This window comes from Pezoporus wallicus, unplaced genomic scaffold (genome assembly GCF_028554395.1).
Source record: "Pezoporus wallicus isolate ANWC-B61680 ecotype Strahan unplaced genomic scaffold, APGP_CSIRO_Pwel_v1 contig_5418, whole genome shotgun sequence".
NCBI classification, from domain to species: Eukaryota; Metazoa; Chordata; class Aves; order Psittaciformes; family Psittacidae; genus Pezoporus; species Pezoporus wallicus.
This window is the reverse complement of record NW_026640709.1, coordinates 1813388-1832119: the sequence shown is the minus strand read 5'-3', so window position 1 is coordinate 1832119 and position 18732 is coordinate 1813388. Positions and strand designations below refer to the sequence as shown.

The 18732-nt window shown below is 37.8% G+C and overlaps 1 protein-coding gene across 2 annotated transcripts in view; it reads left to right on the top strand.

The window, feature by feature from the left end:
- PALS1 (protein associated with LIN7 1, MAGUK p55 family member) overlaps positions 1–18732 on the top strand; it is a 55327-nt gene that overhangs the window by 5462 nt on the left and 31133 nt on the right. The window contains exon 1 of one of the 2 annotated variants that reach the window (XM_057420167.1): positions 17621–17701. The exons of the other annotated variant lie outside the window; for it this stretch is intronic. The gene's annotated coding sequence lies outside the window, so the exon portion shown is untranslated. Of the gene's footprint in view, positions 1–17620; positions 17702–18732 lie in introns of those variants that run through there. 2 annotated transcript variants of the gene reach the window in all.

Genomic DNA, 18732 nt, shown 5'->3' with positions numbered 1-18732 from the left:
CAAAAATATCATGACAACTTTTTCTTTATCATGTAGTACCACTGTGCATAAAGCTAATATTGGATCACGCAGTGTTCCTGCAGTGTCATGGTTGAGAACTTGTTGTCATCTTGTTTGTCTCATTTTATCAAATTGGCATTGATTTGTCAGTTACTGCTAGTGAAATTTGGGATTGCTTAATCATGGATTAATGCAGTGCACCTTGGCCAAGAAAATTCAAGTTGCTTTTGTAGAAAAACTGTGATACAGATAAGTTGCATTGTGCACCATAGAAATTACTTGCATGTACTAGCTAAGAGTACATGTTGCTAATTCCTCTGATATGACCTATTTTCTAATGTTCTCACCTCTGAAGGTAAAACTCATGCTTTCAGGTTAAGCATTGAGATTTCAAACAGGTGAGGCTTTGGATTGTATTGGCTTGTATTATATTGATTATATTTCTTGTTTTCAGAGAGCAAATCTCTTCCTGATATCTGAAAGGGCATATGATGTCAGCAGATAAACTTGGTCCTGGGTTAGTGGGAGAATATAGCATTAGCAGACATCACGTGCTTTCTGCAGAATCGGTTCCTGTAGGATCAAGTGGTGATGGAATTGCTTAGTGCTGCTATGCAGTAGCATTTACATTTTGTTTGAAAGGTATTAGAAGTTGTCAGATGCAGGAGAAAAGTGCATTGAAATGGAGCTGGATATATGTCTTTAAAGGTGGTAATTGTTATTGTAAGATAATTAAAACAAACATAATGCAAGCTCTTACCTTTTTTCTTTTTTTTTCCAATAATGATGTGTTCTAAATTAGTAACCTAATTACTTACAGGGAGGAATTAGCACAGTGTCTTAAAGTGAGATAAAAGCTGATCAGCTCAGCATTGTCTTGTTGGGCTAACTGACTAAATGACTTATGAGCCCAGCAGTACTGCTTTTGATTTTGTCTGTTTCACATCTTTATTTTTTTGAGAGTATAAATAGCACTAAAAATCAGTTGGAGCATTGTTACTAGATTTGCAGACTTCTTCCATTGAATTATCAGTTTGATTATTGCCTGTTCATAGAATATTTATCTAGTTGGGTTACAATCCTCTCAAGACTTTGTTACCTATGGCTTCCTGACAAAGTATCCTTCTTCAAGCCGGTGTGATGAGGGCTAGCTACAACTCTGAAGAGGCAAGTTACTTGGCTTCTTTTGAAAGAGAAGGAACGTGGCAACCTGAGGATTCTGCAGTAGGATAGACACTTTTTCTACTTTTTAGCCTACTTAAATTTTTTTTCTTCGCTGGCTCATCAAGCGAAATGTAAAGATTAAAGACTTAAAGTGCATCCCAAGGAAAGCCAAGAATCCAAAAAGTAAATGTCACTTGTCTTTCCTCCCAAAAGAAAAAAATCCTGAGGATGGTTTTAAGATAACAGAAGAGGCTAAAAGCCATTAAAGACCAGTTATTTTTATGTATTTTGTATGTCATTACTTTCTTCAAGCTTTTGCCAATTTTCAGGGAAGGAGAGGTCAGAATGAGGTGCAGAGAAGAGCTGTTTCTTCTTGACTGAAAAAGAGAACTCTGCATCTAATTACATGAACTTTTGAAGCAGCAGTTATTTTGACTTGTTGCTTATGAAGTAATTTTTAGGTTAAACATTCCTCTTTTGCTATCAGTGTCTTGTTTAGACTAGTAAGCTTACTGCTATTAGGAAGTAGTCATATGATCAGTTTTGAACAGTCATGATGTATTGGTTTTCCTTTGATCTTTCCGGGTTTAATTTTCCTGGTTTTTGTTTGATAACTTTTCTGTTGCTCATTTTCTTGCATCCTTTCCTTCTGCAGACCTTCAAGCATGAAGGTCTTTCTTAGCCTCCAGTCTCTCTAGATAGGAAAGATGGACAATATCGGGAAGGAAACAAAGGTTCTGTGTGCTGGATCAAACCATTCCTATTCTGTTGTCTTACAACCTTTTGCTTTCTCTTCCCATTATGTTACTGCCTTGTGTCTTAAGGTTGGATTGACCTGTATAACAGTGCCTATACTTAGCATTTCTTTCATGTTGCACTACCATCCTGGCTCTTCAGATCTTCTGGTGCTTGTGTTCTCTTGACAACTTTGATACACTCAAAGTTACTCCTTCTATTTCAGTGCCAAGTTTTTCTGTAATAAGAGTGAAGTTAAGTAGGAATATTGCTTTTTATGGTACATAATGATAACTGTTATCTAGTACTGTGCAAAACAGAGTAGTTCACTGCCAGGAGCTCAACAAATAATTTTTAGCAAATGTGTGTTGGGTCTGTGACGTGTAGTAAAATTGGACCAGACTCTCAGTTTCTGTAGAACTGTTGAGAAACTTATCTTTAACCATAGTGTCTGTTTGCTTTGCCTTATGTAGTGTGTCACCCAGAAAGCCAACAAAATGCTAAATGCATCAGAAGACAGGAGACATCATATTGCAGCTATGCAAAACCATGCTGATCTTCATTACTGTTTACAGTTCAGGTCTCTGCATTTAAAGGGAGTAAACAGCAGAACACACAAAAAAAAAATGGGGGGGGGGGGGCACAAAAAATGAAGGGATGGAACCTTTCAAGAAGAGACTGGCAAGACTGGAACCTTTCACTTGGAAGCTGGTATGATGGAAATTTGGGGGGGGGGAACCCATCAAGGCAGTGGATTTTACAAATGCACTATGCAGTTGATTCAAATAATAGGTTTGAAGCAGATACAAGAAGCTGTTTCTTCACATTCTGGGTGGTGAACTCCTATGGCTCTTGTTGCCATAGGAGTTTCTGGAGGCAACCAATATTGGCATCTTCAAACAAGGGGTTATACAGATTTGCAGGCAGCTGATCCATTGACAGATAGATTTAATGGTTCATAATTGAATAGGGATGTACCATTTGATGTCCTTCAACAGTCAAACTTCTGGGTGCATAAGTTATCCCTGAACAGCATTTGTGGTTGCCACTGCCAGATGGAAGAGTTCTGGGCTTGATGGATCATTGGTCTGACTCCTTAGGGTATTTCTATGTTATCCTAAACAGTCAGAAACCGTGTTTTATACACCTTCCTGAAATTTGTTCTGTAAAAATGTGGTAGCCTATTTGATCAGATACTGTGTTGCACTGGGCTACAAGCATGTAACAAGCGCGGGGTTTTTGAAGGTTGGTTTGTTTTTAAAAAAGGGGGGAACTGAAGAGCTGTAAAATCTCAAGAGATTATCAAAACAGATCAGCAATATAATAATGCAATAACTGTGAGCTCCTGTCTACAAAAATGTCATATTTGACTCATTTGGGATTCTGTGTTAACAGTGTAGTTTTGGTCAGTGGACAATGCGCACAGCTGTGTAGGGCCCTCTTATAAATGTATCTGCATGATGCTGACCTTGGAATTTGTATGATGTTCGGAGAAGCAGAGGAATCTTGGAAGCTAAAAATATCAGATAAAGGTGAGTGGAAGGAGGCAATCTGCAGAAGTGACCAGTTAGGCCTGCTTATTACGTACAAGGTTTTTGAACCCTTCACTGTGATTTCCATGGCTGATCAGTAGTGGTTCATAATTTATAAACCCTATATAAAGCATTGTATGTGTTTAATCCTAAAGAAAGGTATTAGGGTGATAACTGCATGGTACAGATTTCAAGAACTTTTCTTAATAGGTTGTACACAATCTGAAATACCACTTTTGTACTCATCAGCTATTAAATACTTGCATATTTGGGGTTCTTAATTCAACAGCTTGAGTTGCAGGTTTGAATTTATATATACTTTGATACCTAAGCCAGTTTCTGACTTCTGTTGGTGAGAACTTCATACAGGTTTTCCTCCTGTCAATATTTTTGAAGTCTTTTCTACACAAATATTTCATGACTTTAGCTGCATACCTAAGTGGCTGAGTAGTAAATGTAGGCTAGTTTATGTTCCCTCTTAAGTGCACACTCTTGTCAAATCTTAGATATTTAACGCTGTTCTCTTGGTATTACGTGCGTTAGTGCTCCTTGTAACTCCTGTAGTTGCAACTTCATGTGATGATTAAAATTCCATGCAAAACTTCAGTTTTTGATTTGTTAAAGCTGATTTGAAATTGAGTATTCAGCCTTTAAGATACCTAAGGTGGCTAATGAGTGCCTTAATTTCTAATTGTTTTAACAGTTCATATTGTGCTTCTGAAACATTTGGCAAGAGTTTTGTATTTTTGGGTGGATTTGTGACAAGTGGAACATCTGATTCGTCTACTTTAGAAGAAATTTACATTTTCATAACAGCTCTGGGAAATCTTGCCAAATTTGGTGATGTCTGGTTTTAACCTTTCCCTGCTTAACTCCTCCGCTATAGTTCATAGGTGCTTACTCCTGTCTTTACAGTTCATAGTGCAATATCTGACCCAAATTAAGGTGCTGGTCTTAATATTGAAGTGACTGAGGTGTCAGCACATGCTCCCTTCTGCCAACTCTGCTTTTGGGATCAGTGACTTCTGATGGGAGAATAGTCTACAGCTGAGGATAGTAACTTAATCTGCTACAACAAGATTTGCTAGAGCTTGTTTATTAACATCTTTAGTTTAAACTTGCTGTCTTTTCAACTCGGCTTCCTATGCAGCCTTATTTGAGATGAGTAACATGAGGAGAAATAATAATTTGCCTTATTTTATGATCTCTTTGCAACAAACTCCATGTCTAACTTCGGAGTTGTTCTTTGAGAAGCCTATAAACAATCAAGCATATTATTGTTGAGAATTACACCACTGCAGGTATCAAGGATTCATATATCATTGTATTAGTAAAATCTTATATTTCTGAAAAAAATTTATTTAGCAGATAAAATTTTCACTGGCTTTGGTTTCCAGACTTGCAGTGTAGAGCCATCCAGAAATGCACTGCATCAGTTTTAATATACACAACCACAGGCTGTGCAGAACCAAAAGTAAAATACGGACATTGTTAAAAAATGGTAAGACCTATTGCTCAAAATAAGACTGAAGTATTGTGCGTGGGAGCTATTAGGATGCGTGCTTCAAGTTTAGAGGAATAAGAAAGCATGAGAAGTATGTTCATGGTTTTAGCTTGTTAAAATTGAAAGTTCGGTAATAAATACCCCTTGTTTGTATTCAGAATTCCAGAACTGGTCTTAGTAGAGTATAGGCACATACTTAGAATTATTTGAGTTTGTGGAGTATGAAAATACTCACAAATCCCATTGACCTGAAATAATAGGTTCTGATTTCAATACAGAATTTGTTAGGTGATTTTTTTGTTGTTGTTTTTTGGGGGGGTTTGGTTTTTTGTTTTTTTAATCCCCCCCCCCCCCCCTTGGAACTCAGCGTATTTTTTTAATCTGTGAATGTTGACTGTATAGCTGGAATTAGTTTGATCTCTTCATAATTGTAGAATTCATCAAGAACAAAAAGGTTATGAATGCGGATGCTGAGCTCAGGTTGAAGATACATCCCAGACATACAAGTATATTCCAACAGATTGATCAGTTGGAAAAGGGCGTGTGAAACTTTTGGTTCAAGTTCCAAAACTTCGGGAGTGTTGAATGAAGTCTTGACTGTGGCATACATAAACCTTCCTGGTTTTGCTGTATTATTTTGGCTTTGCAAAAATAAATTTTATTGCAGGCATTGTAGCCTTGATAGTGCTGAAACAAAATTCTATGCCTGCATTGCCAAGATTATTTGCAGTCTTTGACGACCAGAGAGAATTACAGCTCCTCCCAAATGCTTTCTTTAAATTGACTGGGATAAAACTGTTTTACTTTAACAGAGTGTCTCTGGTAAACAGGTATGTCAGAAGGATAAAATGGTTGCTTTGATTTCAGAAGTTGTAAATTTCTGAAGCTTTAAAGCAAAGATTGTAGACTTGACTTAGAAAATTGAATGCATTACTGGAAGTATTAGGGTTCCTGTATGATTAATCTGTTGTTTCCACTTACAATCACTAATGGCTACTACGTGGATTATCTTAAAATGGATTTAAGGTATAACCTGACCTAAATTGCATTGTAATAATTCAGTCTGCAGTGACAAAACAGAAATAATGGACAATAGATAACCTACATCCCAGAATTTGTTTGTTTCCCAAGTATCATTACTTTTTACCATCAGCTAAAAATTTAGAAATTCTTGTCAAGACTCCCAGAAAATCAGATAAACTTGCTTTGATTTACCTTATTAACACAGTTGGTTGATTTGGCACTTAAGATTGAACACAATGACCAGAATTGCCACTTGATTGCTCTGAGTAATTGGCATGTGAACAGTATTGCAGCGCTTGTTCAGGAGGCCAGAACCTATGTTCTCAATCTGTAGAATTAGAAAGCATAATCTTGGAACCTTGGGGTTTTTTCCTACCATCACAGAGTGCATGTAACGAGTGCTCAGAGGGGTGGTGGAAAAGGAAGTAATGTGTGGAGCTGCTAATGAAACACCTCTGTACAGTTGTCTGAGGAGCTGCTTTCAAGTAAGGTACCAGCGCTGTTCACAGTGTACCTGCTGGGTAGAAGTTGGGCTAAGCTTTTGGGCTTTTTAGAAATCTAATACTGCTTCGTATGTCTGCTACCTGCTCTTGATCTCTAGTCTTAGAGGAACTCCTAAACCACAGACTTGCTTTTGTACATCTGATAAATGGAAAATACAGGACTGCAGCATCTGCTTTACTTTTTGAACTTTCTTACTATGACAAAATTGAAGTATTACCAGAACTGATTTTACTGGTGCAGTGTGTAATATTTCAATTGTCAGTTAAAATTCTGTGTTAATAGTATTTTCAGTCTATTCAAATTTGCCTGAAGGACTATATTAAATGGCTTCATAATGAGCCTATGCAGTATCTGTAAGAACAACAGTTGTGTGTTCAAGTGAGTAAAGGAGTTTAAAGTTGGTGCCCAGACACTAGCCTGTCACCTGGCCAGCACACTGCAGAGCTGTACTGTGGGATGGGATGCACTGGAGTATCAGGGAGGGGGCAAGCTATTGTCCGAGAGCCACATTCGCTTTATTTGTGGTTAAAATGCGTGTGCCTGAGCTAATAAGTGGTCAAGAACTTGGGTAGTCTGGTTAGCATGGCACAGAAATTAAATTCAGCATGGTTTATTAATTTCAAGCCACTGCCAGTTGTGCCGGACCTTGGGACTTGAGTGTCACTTCATTTTAGTCTTCTGAACTCATAGCTGTGGGCTTTGTTGTTATGCAGAATTTCCCAGTCTCTTCTAGCTCACTGGAAATATTGACTAAAGTATTTTTATTACAGATTTAAAATGTATTTTGTTTCAGGCATTATACTGAGAGGTACTTTAAAAATTGTGCTAGGAGACTTTATAATTGACCTACAGTCATGTTAGGTTTCATAATTATCTTCACTCAGTCCGGTGGTGAAAAATTACTGGTTGAAAAAAATTGTTGAGACATTTTGAGATCCTGACACTCCTCCCCTTGAGCTGAGGGATGGAGGGAGCCTGCAACACTGTCCTAACAATACTGTTTAGCTGCTATAGCTGTGTGATGGGTTGACTAAAATGATATCCTTGTATTTGGATGTCTTTTTCAGTTTATGCAGCTATTTGGATCCTTTTGTGGACTGTCCTCCGTAAAATCTTAATGACTTTTGTAAGCTGTTTATTTTTGTAAGCAAACCAATTTTTTCTCTAATCTTTGTTGACTAGTCCTGTTGTTTCTATAATTAATAATGCATTATTTAACTTGTGTAGGCTGTTCCTTAACTGTATGTCCTTTTGTGCGTTTCTCTTTTTCATGTGTAGACTTTGTTGTGTTTCTCATTGATGCTGCTGATCTTTAGACCCTGCAGTGATTTAGGAAGACATCAAGATAATACTGCTTAAATAGTAGTTTTGTTTGCACTGGGTAATATTACTGGATTGCATTCTAATTGATTTTGTAATTCTTATTTTTGTCAGAGCTGGAAGCTCGCATTTGTAAGTGGGACCCAAAAATCCTACTCCATGTTTGTAAAGTTCCGAAATTGAGAAAGCATATAGCATCACTGCCACCTTGGATTTTATCTGATATGCAGGGCAGGTATGCCTCTCTTTCTCCGTTGCCTTTGGGTACTTCTCTGATCTTGTTACTGATCACACAGTACTGTTCTGGGGTAGGTTTGGATCTTACTTGTTCTTTCACTTAAATACGTGAGCACGTGCACATTTTGTCTGGTTTGTTTCGTTTTTTGTTTTTTGGGGTTTTTTTTTAGGTATAAAGTGTCTCTTCTATACCCAATAACAGTTGGTAACAATTTTGCTTTTAAAAGTCTGTAACTGATAAAAAAATATAATTGTTTTGGTGATGGAAAGAGGCTACTGTTGTATGTGCAGATAACCTCACATTAGAGCTTTTCACTATTGAGAATGGGAGGCATCTTTCTCCTGGGTTTTTCTGCCATTTTATTTCACTAAGGTGGCTCGTGGAAGGCTCTAGTCATGCCAAACCCACAGTAAAATAAGTGAGGAAAGGGATTTAGAATAAAGGATGTCTCCATCTTGCAGAATCTTATCCTAAGCTCAAGTGGGAAAGCTAGTAGCAAGAAGTAGAGGCTGTAATTCACAATTGTTTCAAAACACGGATATATGTGTGTTTTGAGGTGTGTGTGGTGTGGATTGTTTCATCCTGAAGTTTTTTAGCTGTGCTGCTATAATGCATTGTGAGAATTTGCTGCTGCGAAATCTTGAGAAAGTACGTTTAGGAAAACTAGTTTTCTGTTTCAGCTGGTCAGATCTTCTCAAATTGCCAGGCAAGAGAAGGGCCAAGTATTTTCAATCTTTGCGGTGACCAGACTTGGGCATACAGTAACTGGAGTTCTTGCTGCTTGTGAGATCCTAGGGATGTGTGTGGCTATGGTCTGGATGAAGCTTGGCAACTGAAACCCCTTGTATAAACTTGACTGGTTTGGGGTGACTGCAGTGAAGATGTGTGTTCTGCTGCTGGTATGGCTTTGGTGCCTCAAAGTGATATTCAGAGTTTTGTCTGCAAAATTTGCTGCCATTTCCTGTTGCTTGCAAGGTAGATGTACCAGACTAGATTGGTTTATTTTCTAGGTATGTAACCTTTTCAGTTTAATTTTCACCACATTTCCTATACCTGAATCAGAGAAAATACACTTTCTCTACTTCCACCCCATCACACAGGAAATTGAGTTTATTTCTTCCAGTGGACCACAGTTTTCACTCTGCTGTTACCATTTTTGCTGACCTCTTTGATATGAAAAACTTCATATACAGACAGCAGCAGCTTCCCAAGCAGCGTATGGAAGTGCTTATGTTGGCACCAAGCCCCATATCCAGTTAGTGGTCTTGCTGTCTTTTCTGTCATCTTAGTCACGCCCTTTGACACTGAATTCTGCTTTTTATTCAAGCAGGAAATTTAGAGTAATTTGACTTTGCTATTCTTTTGATTTTTGTTTGAATGAAAAAATTACTCCAGTTTCTCAAATTGAGTGTCTCTCCATATTATTTGGTTTTAGACTCTCCCCTTTTATTCCTCCCTCTTTTTGTCCTCTACATTCTCATTCTCTTCTGTGGCATTTCTCAGGGAAAACAAAGATCCATTCTCACTAGCGTTCTACTGTACACAGCTTGTGGTGGTGGTCTGTGGAGCAGCAACTGAAGTCTTGACACCTGGTTTTGCACTAGGGCAAGGCTGCCAGTTTTAGGGCAGAAGCACTGAGGATATTTCAAGCTGTCATGTCATTGCTGGTGAATGCCAGTAACACAGTTCAGTTATCACTTTAGTTTGGGATAACTTCATAATTGTAACACTGTTTTCTGGAATGCTTCAGTATCATGGAGTGTTACCAATACAGTCTTGTAGGTAAAACTTGTTAGTTTACTTAGCTCTAGAAGAAAATGCCTGTCTGTGGTTTCAGCATAAGGGGGCAGCAACCAGTATTATTATTTTGCTGAAGGATTTACAAAGTAATACTTCAACTCAGAAGGTCGTATTTTTATAGTTATGTAAATGTGAATTTAAGAAAGAGTACCTTGTGCCCAAAGTATTATGGTTCTTTTTTATTCAAAAGATTAGTAAAGTAAAACTTGTTAAAAACTAATTTACTGAAGGCTTTATTCTTTAACCCAAAGCAGAACTGCCAAATATGCAGCTTACATTCTTAGATAAGCTTAATGATGGGAAATTTGGCTCTAGGGTTTTCAATTTCATAGCTGTTTGTGTTCAGTTGGGTGGCATCAGTGTGTTCCTATGAAGCTCAAATTTCTAGTAAGTTTGTTCCAAAGGAGTCAATATTATGGTTCTTTGTAGTGAAACTAAACAATGATTAGTGAAGACACTGCTACCTAAAGTGGCTAGAAATTATGCTGTTTATAGTTTGTCTTCAGAATTATTTTGGGACAGTTTCTCTCTTTCTGGCTCAGAAGTACCTGATGACTGAGTTCTGAATATTTGGGCAAGAAAGTGTTGTGATATTTTCTTTACAGAGTTCTATCACTTATGTTTTTGTAATGCATATAAACATAATTTGCATCACTGGCACATAGAACTTACTCTTTAGGTATTTTTTAAGGGGTTGGATGTGTGAATGAGTCTAAGTATTGTTCAATAACTTTTTTTGAATGTATTTTTAGTATTTAGTGCCCTTTTGTGTAATACCTAATCAGTGTACTTCACTTAGTGTTAAAATTCAAAGATATACTGCATTCATCAGTTGAAGGTGTTCTACCACTCTTCCTCTTTCCCCATTACGAAATACCTGCATTGCTGAGATCTGACATCAGCCCCAGGAGGAAAGGTTTGTTTTAGAGAAGTTTCATTATCTTGCATTGGTTAGAATTTGATTTAACTTAACTTTTATGCACATTCATTTCCGGTAGAAGCGATGTCCAAATATTTTGCCTCTTTTCTGGTTTTCTGTTGAGAAACTTGTTTCAGGTGTTATAAAAGGTAAAGTGGGACAAATTAGTAAATTTTGAATGTATACGGAAAACTAGGAAGACTGGCTGTTCCTGTATTGTGATTTCCAGTTTCTCTTGCTGTTAACCAATTTTCTGTATTGCAGTGGGTGGTAGTAATGAGTTTATGGAACTAATTTTAGTTGTCAGACACTTTAGAAGATTCTAGTGATGGAGCAAAATTTGTGTTGGAGTTGGTGTTTGGGGTGGTTTGTGTGGGTTTTTTTGTTGTTGTTGTAGGTTATTGAAAGAGTAATTATATACTAGTTAAGCAAAGTGTAAAGTAGAGGTTAATATGCTTTTCACTGTTTATCCACTTCACTGGCACAGAATATTAATGATGATTGAGATTTATTTTTTTTTAATAAAGCAAAAATTAAGTATTCAGCTTCCAACTTTGAAATTTAGGGGAGGGAAGGATTTAAAGATGCTACCAAAGAAAGAAAAGGTTGGTTTTAAACAAAGTTTTTAACACTACTGTTTGAAGAGTCATCATCAGCTTGATTAGTTTAAGAATTGAGAGGAAATACTTCAGATGCTGTGTTAGTTCATTTTACTAGAAGATTCACTTAATGATCTTAGGCAAAGAGAGGTTTCTGCTGAATCCCACCTTTCTAGACATTAAATCTTTGTTTCATAGTATGATTTGAGAGTTCTGTGGAGGGACTTGCATCACTTAGCTTACCAGTGTTTTTTTCCCTGACTTGTACAGTGATGTTTAGTATCTTAGTTCAACAGTTCAAGTGATGATAGGATTTTATGGACAGGATTATTGCACCACTACATATGAAAAAGGTTTGTCTTTCTTCACATAGAAGGGAGTCTTAAATTCCTGTGATTTTTATCAGAGTTTTCTAATGTTTTCTTAATAAAGAGAACACTTGTTTTAACAGGGTCTCCAGACTGAATGTACTTTCTTTGATTTGACAAAAGAGTTGAACTGTGAAAAAGCTGAAAGAGCTCTACAGCCACAGTGCTTATGTTCTTGAGTTCACTTTGCAGAAAGAAGTATGTTCCTGTCAGGGTTTTATCTTAATTTGTGTAACTGATTGCTAACAGCACGCCCAAGAGTCCAATTCTATTTAATAGGCAAGAGACACTGTTTTTATAAGGCACACAAGGTTTCTAATGTTATGTCTTTATACCCTTTGTGAAGCTTCCTTACGCTTTTTTATTATGAAGTCTAGTAGTGTAGGTTACTCACAAAGCAATCTAATTTTCGCATCCTATAGTGAAATTTTGGTAATACTTTGCATGAAGTATTTTTCTACAGGTTTTCATCATGACCTGTGTTTTAAGTTACTAGATGGTATAAGTTTGCTCAGCAGTCTTTATTTATAGTATGATCAAGGAATCACCATCAGGTTCTCGGTCGTGGTTGGCATTGTTCCCACAAGTTTAACAGATCATTATGATAAATTTTATGAAGCTATAAAGTAAGGGTGATTTTGACCAAGTGGTTACTCATATGTGAATTCCATTGTATAGTTATATGTATGGCTGAGATAGTAGTACTTTTATTTCCATTAGCGTTTGGTAAGTAAATGTACCATTTTACGCCTTCTGCTGTAAATATTCAGAAAATTAAGATTTATCTGTTACTGCTGTCCATGGTGTAAAAAAAAAAACCAAAAACACAACAAAAAACAAAAACCACAAAAAAAAAAACACCACCGAAAAAAGAAAAAAACATGGATTCTCATGCAGTATATTTATACTATTTGCAGAGATAACAGATTGAGACTGCTGCTTGAGTATCTTCAAGTCATGAATGTGCAGAGATGTTCAGACTTTTCAGTAGGATCTCCTTTAATGCTCTCAAGACATGGGTGTTCGATTTACCATTTTTATTTCAGAGGAAATAAGATACACGCACATTTTGTGGTCCTTTACACCCATAGTGTCTCAGGTTATGCCTTTTGAGGAAAAAAAGGTGGGTTTTTTTTTCTCAAAGAGATTGCTCCGACCCAGGTCCTACACCTGGGTCGGAGCAATCCCAGGCACAGCAGACTGGGCAGAGAAAAGATTCAGAGCAGCCCTGTGGAGAAGGACTTGGGGGTGCTGGTCGATGAGAAAATGAACATGAGCCAGGTTCAGTGTGCGCTTGCAGCCCAGAAAGCCAACCATATCCTGGGCCGCATCAAGAAGCATGACCAGCAGGTCAAAGGAGGTGATCCTGCCCCTTTCTACTCAGCTTTTGTGAGACCTCACCTGGAGTATTATGTGCAGTTCTGGTGTCCTCAACATGAAAAGGACATGGAACTGTTGGAACAAGTCCAGAGGAGGGCCACAAGGCTGATGGGGGGACTGGAGCACCTCTGGTATGATGACAGGCTGAGAAAGTTGGGGCTGTTCAGCCTGGAGAAGAGGAGGCTGCGTGGAGACCTCATAGCAGCCTTCCAGTATCTGCAGGGGGCCTATAAGGATGCTGGGGAAGGTCTCTTCATTAGGGACTGTAGTGATAGAACAAGGAGTAACGGGTTCAAACTTAAACAGGGGAAGTTTATATTAGATACAAGGAGGAAGTTCTTTACTGTGAGGGTGGTGAGGTACTGGAATGGGTTGCCTGTGGAAGTTGTGAATGCTCTCTCCTTGGTGGTGTTCAAGGCTAGGTTGGACAGAGCTTTTGGGTTTAGTGTGAGGTGTCCTTGTCCATGGCAGGGGGATTGTAACTAGATGATCTAAAGGTCCTTTCCAGCCCTAACTGTTCTATGATTCTGTGATTTTAACTGTCCTATTTATATCCTCAGGAAGAGGTGCAAGTGGTTGTAGGTGTGTGGTTGCTTTTTTTGTGGTATGGTTTCCTTGGGTTAGGGCTTTTTTTATGGGGTTTGTTTTGGGGTTTTTTTAGGATTAAAAGCTCTTTCAAAACCAGTAGCTATTGAGGTTTTTTTTTTAATTATTATTATTTTTATTTTTGAGGGGTGAGAGAAAGTGGGTGAATTCACAGAATATGGTTTCATGAGGTAAATTTCCATTTAAGTTGACTCTCTCCTGCTGGAGGCATGTTTCTACTTGTCTCCGTTCTCACCTCTTTACCTTGAGGTCTCAACCACTTGTTCCTGCCCCTTGTGCCAATGCTCTTGACTTTCAGATACTGTGAGCTGGTTCAGCATGCCACTTTGACCAAAGCCAAACAACCAAAAGTATTTTGTAACATTCTGTAATCTTGCTAAATTAAGGTGACTCAATAACAGATAGATTTGACAAGTTTAGTAGCTATCAGAGGAGGTATTGCCTGTACAATCCCAAAGTGGAGAGGGTAAGGGAACAGCCAAGAGAGAGTTATGAGACTGCAGTTTTTGCCAGCAGCAAACTAGTCCCATTAACAGTCCAAGGAATCATACTGACAGTCAGTCTCCTTTTCTGGTTCTTGTCATACATTTATGAACTATGGGATCTCTGTTTGGAAGAATCCAAAAGTAGGGCACACGGGAAAGCCTGGTCAGCTGTTTTGCACTAGTAGTTACGAAGTGAGCTGTGCACGAGCATATAAATTGTGTGATTTCCCTTAAGAAATTACTGAAATGTTCTGCAAATACTAAGTGACATGGCTGACACACTGTAAAGAAACTAGAACATTTTGCAAAATCTGATCTGTTCTTTCAGTCTGCAAACTTGAGTTCTGACATTGCTACTTGTCTTCTATTTCTTAGGAGCGAGAAACATTCCAGCAGATTTCATGGACATGAATTCACTTTAGTATAATTCTTCTCAGCAAACTCAGTCACCAGTTACTTCTTTAGGGATGTATTTGCCTTAGCTGTACATTGCATTTATCCTGGTTGAGGATGGTTTCTTTCTTCGATACTGTAAAGGTTTCTGTCCTTTTTTTAACAGGACATCTCACCATAGTAGTAATCTTGAAATGGGTGTTGTAGAAAAAATTGACATACACTGACTTCATGGCTGGTACAGAACAATCACCACAATCTCAGATGAGTTTAGGAATGAGAAACTTGTGATGTCAGAGACATAAGTATCTAAAATAGTTTGGGTTTATTGTTCCCCCCTCCCTCTCACCCTACCCCCCTCCTGAATAACTATAGAGAAGAGCTCAAATGAAATGTGGTTGTTCTGAGCTTGTTCTGTAAGTGACTGAGTTCTGTGAAGGGCAGAGATTATCAATCATGCAGTATTGTGGTTTGTATTCTGTTTTTCAGAATTTCAGTCTTCAGAAGTCTCAACTCATTTTTGTGGTCCAAAAAAATGTCAGAAGATCCTTACCCTCCTCCTGTCCCCCCTCTACCTACAAGTAATATAGTGATGGAGCTAATCAGGTTAAATTGTTAAGGACAATAATAATAAAAATTACTTTGTCACCCATTCAGATAATATTGCAAAAAAGAGTTGAAAGAAAGCCCATGGAAGAAGGCTACAGAAAAAGGCTGGCACATGTATCTTTGTTACATGATGTTGTGAGACTTTGCTTTTTGAACTTGCAAAGCTGATAGCTCAGTCATATAAATTTGAAAGACTGTCTTAGTCCCTACGTCTAACCTCTCTGAAGATTGTGGAAATAGATAAGGAATGTTCCAGCATTTTTGGATGAAATTTGTGAAGACTACCTCTCTTCCTCCCTTTTTCTTTAGAAGGTATTTCTAAATGTGTTTCAGCAGGTATTGGAATATTAAAATGTAAGTAAGGAAGAAATTTCTCCTTCCCCAGGATACTGCAAATACGGCTTAACAGCTTGTTGTACAGGACTAAGCTAATGCTATTTTGTGTTTAAAGGTCAGATGAGATGTAAATTTTGGAACATCATATCTTCAGTTTAATTTGGGATTATTAATATAATTTTGCTTCAGTCACCTTTCTGAAGTGAAAGTGGTATTTACATATTAATAATCACAAATTTTTGCTATTAATAATATGGTTTACATAGTGAAGCAGTGACAAGCATTGACATAAAAAATAACAGGCTAAAAAAGTACGGGGATTAACATGAGAACAGGATGCAAGAGGCCAAGCCAAAAAGGATCCAATTTGAAGGGGGTGAGGGAACCTTACAAGAGAACTGAAATAGCGTATTTTCAATTTCATAGTGAATATGACCACTGTTTCAAACAAGGATAGACATGTTTACTTTTAAGACAATGAAATCTGAAGTCTTAACTGTCTGTGAATAGGTGATAAGAAATTACTGTCTTGTTATCATGCTTCTGGCTGCTCTGTGAGATCTGTTAACAATCCTTGGAATTCCAGGAATCTCTTTAGTCTTCATTTGTTACGCTGTAAGGTTTCTGAGCATTCGGAATAACTGCTAAATTAAGATAATTCTTTTTTTTTTTCACTCTAATCTTTTCATTGCAGCCCATAGACATCCCTATTATCCACTCATATTCAGAATATTTCTTCTGACAGGGATTGTTGGTGCTAAAGACTTGATCAGAGCTGAGTGTTCAGATGTATGCATAGTTGTAGTCTATTAATGTGAGCCATAGTGGGATGCCAGGGTAATAATAATAAATCTGGGTGGTGGTTTGGGGTACTGTGGGTGTCAGACTAGTTAATGAGCTGCAGTGGCGATCCTTTCTGTGAGCTACTTTTTGAAACCGAGCGTTTTGGGTTTTTTTTATTCCCCCAACCCAGGTTTTCACGGGTTGGTGTAGAGAGCACTGCCCTCTGCTGTGCTCCTCACAGAAAGCAGAATTCGGGTCTTGTGTGCACGAGGAGTTGCTCAAAGTGTTAAAAGGTGTTAAACTACATTAGAGCTTTGCTGATGATACAAATGGCAAAATATAAACAGAAGCTAAATACTGTGTTATTGAATTTAAAAGCATGCTTAAAGGACCTTGGCAAAAGTCTTAGTTTTTTCTATGTAGATGTGATTTTCAGCAGTAAGCTTCTTGAAAGCCTGTTTTGATTTGTTTCTGTCATTCTCTCTCTGCAGTACATCTGTAGTCACCTCAGCTGAAACGTAATTCCCCCTTGTGTCTATTTTTCATTAGGTCTAAAAAGCAGGAATGGAATGACTTTTCATTAGGTGTAAAAAGCAGTAATGATGTTTAAGTGGTAGTTTGTATTTTAAACTAAGGGAATTGTGGCATGTAAGAAAGATTTTTATCTTTAGTGTTTTCAACAGTTTTTTTTCAATCTTGATTAACTTTGGAAGCATTTTAACTATTTGTGTAACCGAGAAAAAAGCATTTACATACTGCAGTGGAAAGTCAGATTTGTTAGGACTAAAGAAAGCTTCTTGTGCAGTGGTTCTGCTTGACCTGTGCTATCGTTTTTACTAGTTAAAGGAGCTCACTACTGAGATACTAATCAAGGAAGATTGCTGCTAGTAGAGCATGCAGCATGTGTTTTTCACAGAGATTGGTAAGAATTTAAGTAAGATTTAAGTGTTCCTTTTTCTAAAAATCAGCCTGTTTAGTTCCTTAAAGCTTTAATCATGCTTATTCTAAGGGGCGTTAATTTCTTTAGACCTAAAAGAGCTAAAATATATTACCAGAAGTAATCTATTGTGATGTATCCAACATAGCTTTTCAACTGATTTCACTCACCTGAATCATTTAGGCTGTGATTTTTTATTTTTTTTTTTTCTATTGACTACTGTAAATAGACCAGTGGAAGTGCTGAATGTCAGAGATTTTCTTGGCCTCGCTGTTGCCGTGTGTTGAGAGATTTTAGCCATCTGCTGACCAAGCTTGATAGAACTCACAAAAGGTTTTTTTGATCCTCTGGATTCGAGTAATTGTCTCGCGTTCTAACAGGGCTGGAAGACAGAGTGCCAGTCTCAAAACCTGGGGAGAAGCAGCAGAGCGAGCCGAGGAGCAGCACTGCATGGTTGGCGGATGATGTAAGTCCTGTGGAGCTGGCAGAGCTGTGGCCATGGGAACCTCCAGTGCTCTGGGGCCAGCAAGGGAATGCAGGGCTAACCCTGCAAATGGAGGTGCAGCTGCTGCACAGGGGAGCCCTGGCACCAGAAAAACTGGAGGGGCATAAACATTACCTCCCATGGCCAGATGACAACTGGCTGCAAGTTTGGACATTTGGCAATGAAGCTTTGATTAGCGATAACAAACAGAAGTCTTGCATTTCTGCTTCTAATTTTGAAGCAGCAAGAGTTGTGTATCTAAACTCCATTGTCTGTCTCACTGGGTGGTTTAACATGAGCTCTTTTAGAAATATATCTGGTAGACTGATGTGGCTAAAAGTTACAAGTGACTGAAACAGGAATAATCTGTCCTATTACACTGAATATAAAACAGCCTTTGGATTTACCTTAGAAAGGAATTTATGCTTCTGCAGTGAAACAGGTTAAAATCCACCCTCTTGTTTGTTGTGCAAATATACAATGAAATTGCGTGTTATAATTTCATATAATTTGTGCTCAGAAATTGCAAAGGTATCTTGCATATTTTTCACTGCAAAGGTGAAGTTGATTGAGAAGTCCAAGTGATGTGGCTGTTGGTTGACATGATGTACTTTTATTGGTTCATGTTTCTCATGGGGAACACTTTGTTCATATCAGTTCTGTAGGTAACAGTGATAACTCTTTGGGAGTTGATAGCTCAAGAACTGGCCAGTCTACACTCTGACTTTCTTGATTGTTGCCACTGCATCAACAGATAGGCAAGCCTAATAAAATTAAATGTGTCATAAATTAAATGTTCTTAAGTGCAATACTGATGAGATTCAAAGAAGTACTTACAGTTTCCCAGGTTTGCCATTTGAGCAGTTTGTTTATACAATTTATAAAGCTGGAATCTAACCTTAGCATCTGAATTTTTCATCAATTTCTGTGTGCTTTAATGTTGCAAGTTAACATTGTTACTGCTCTGGTGCAGGTGTAACTTAGAAAGTGCTAACAATGAAAATTACTTTACT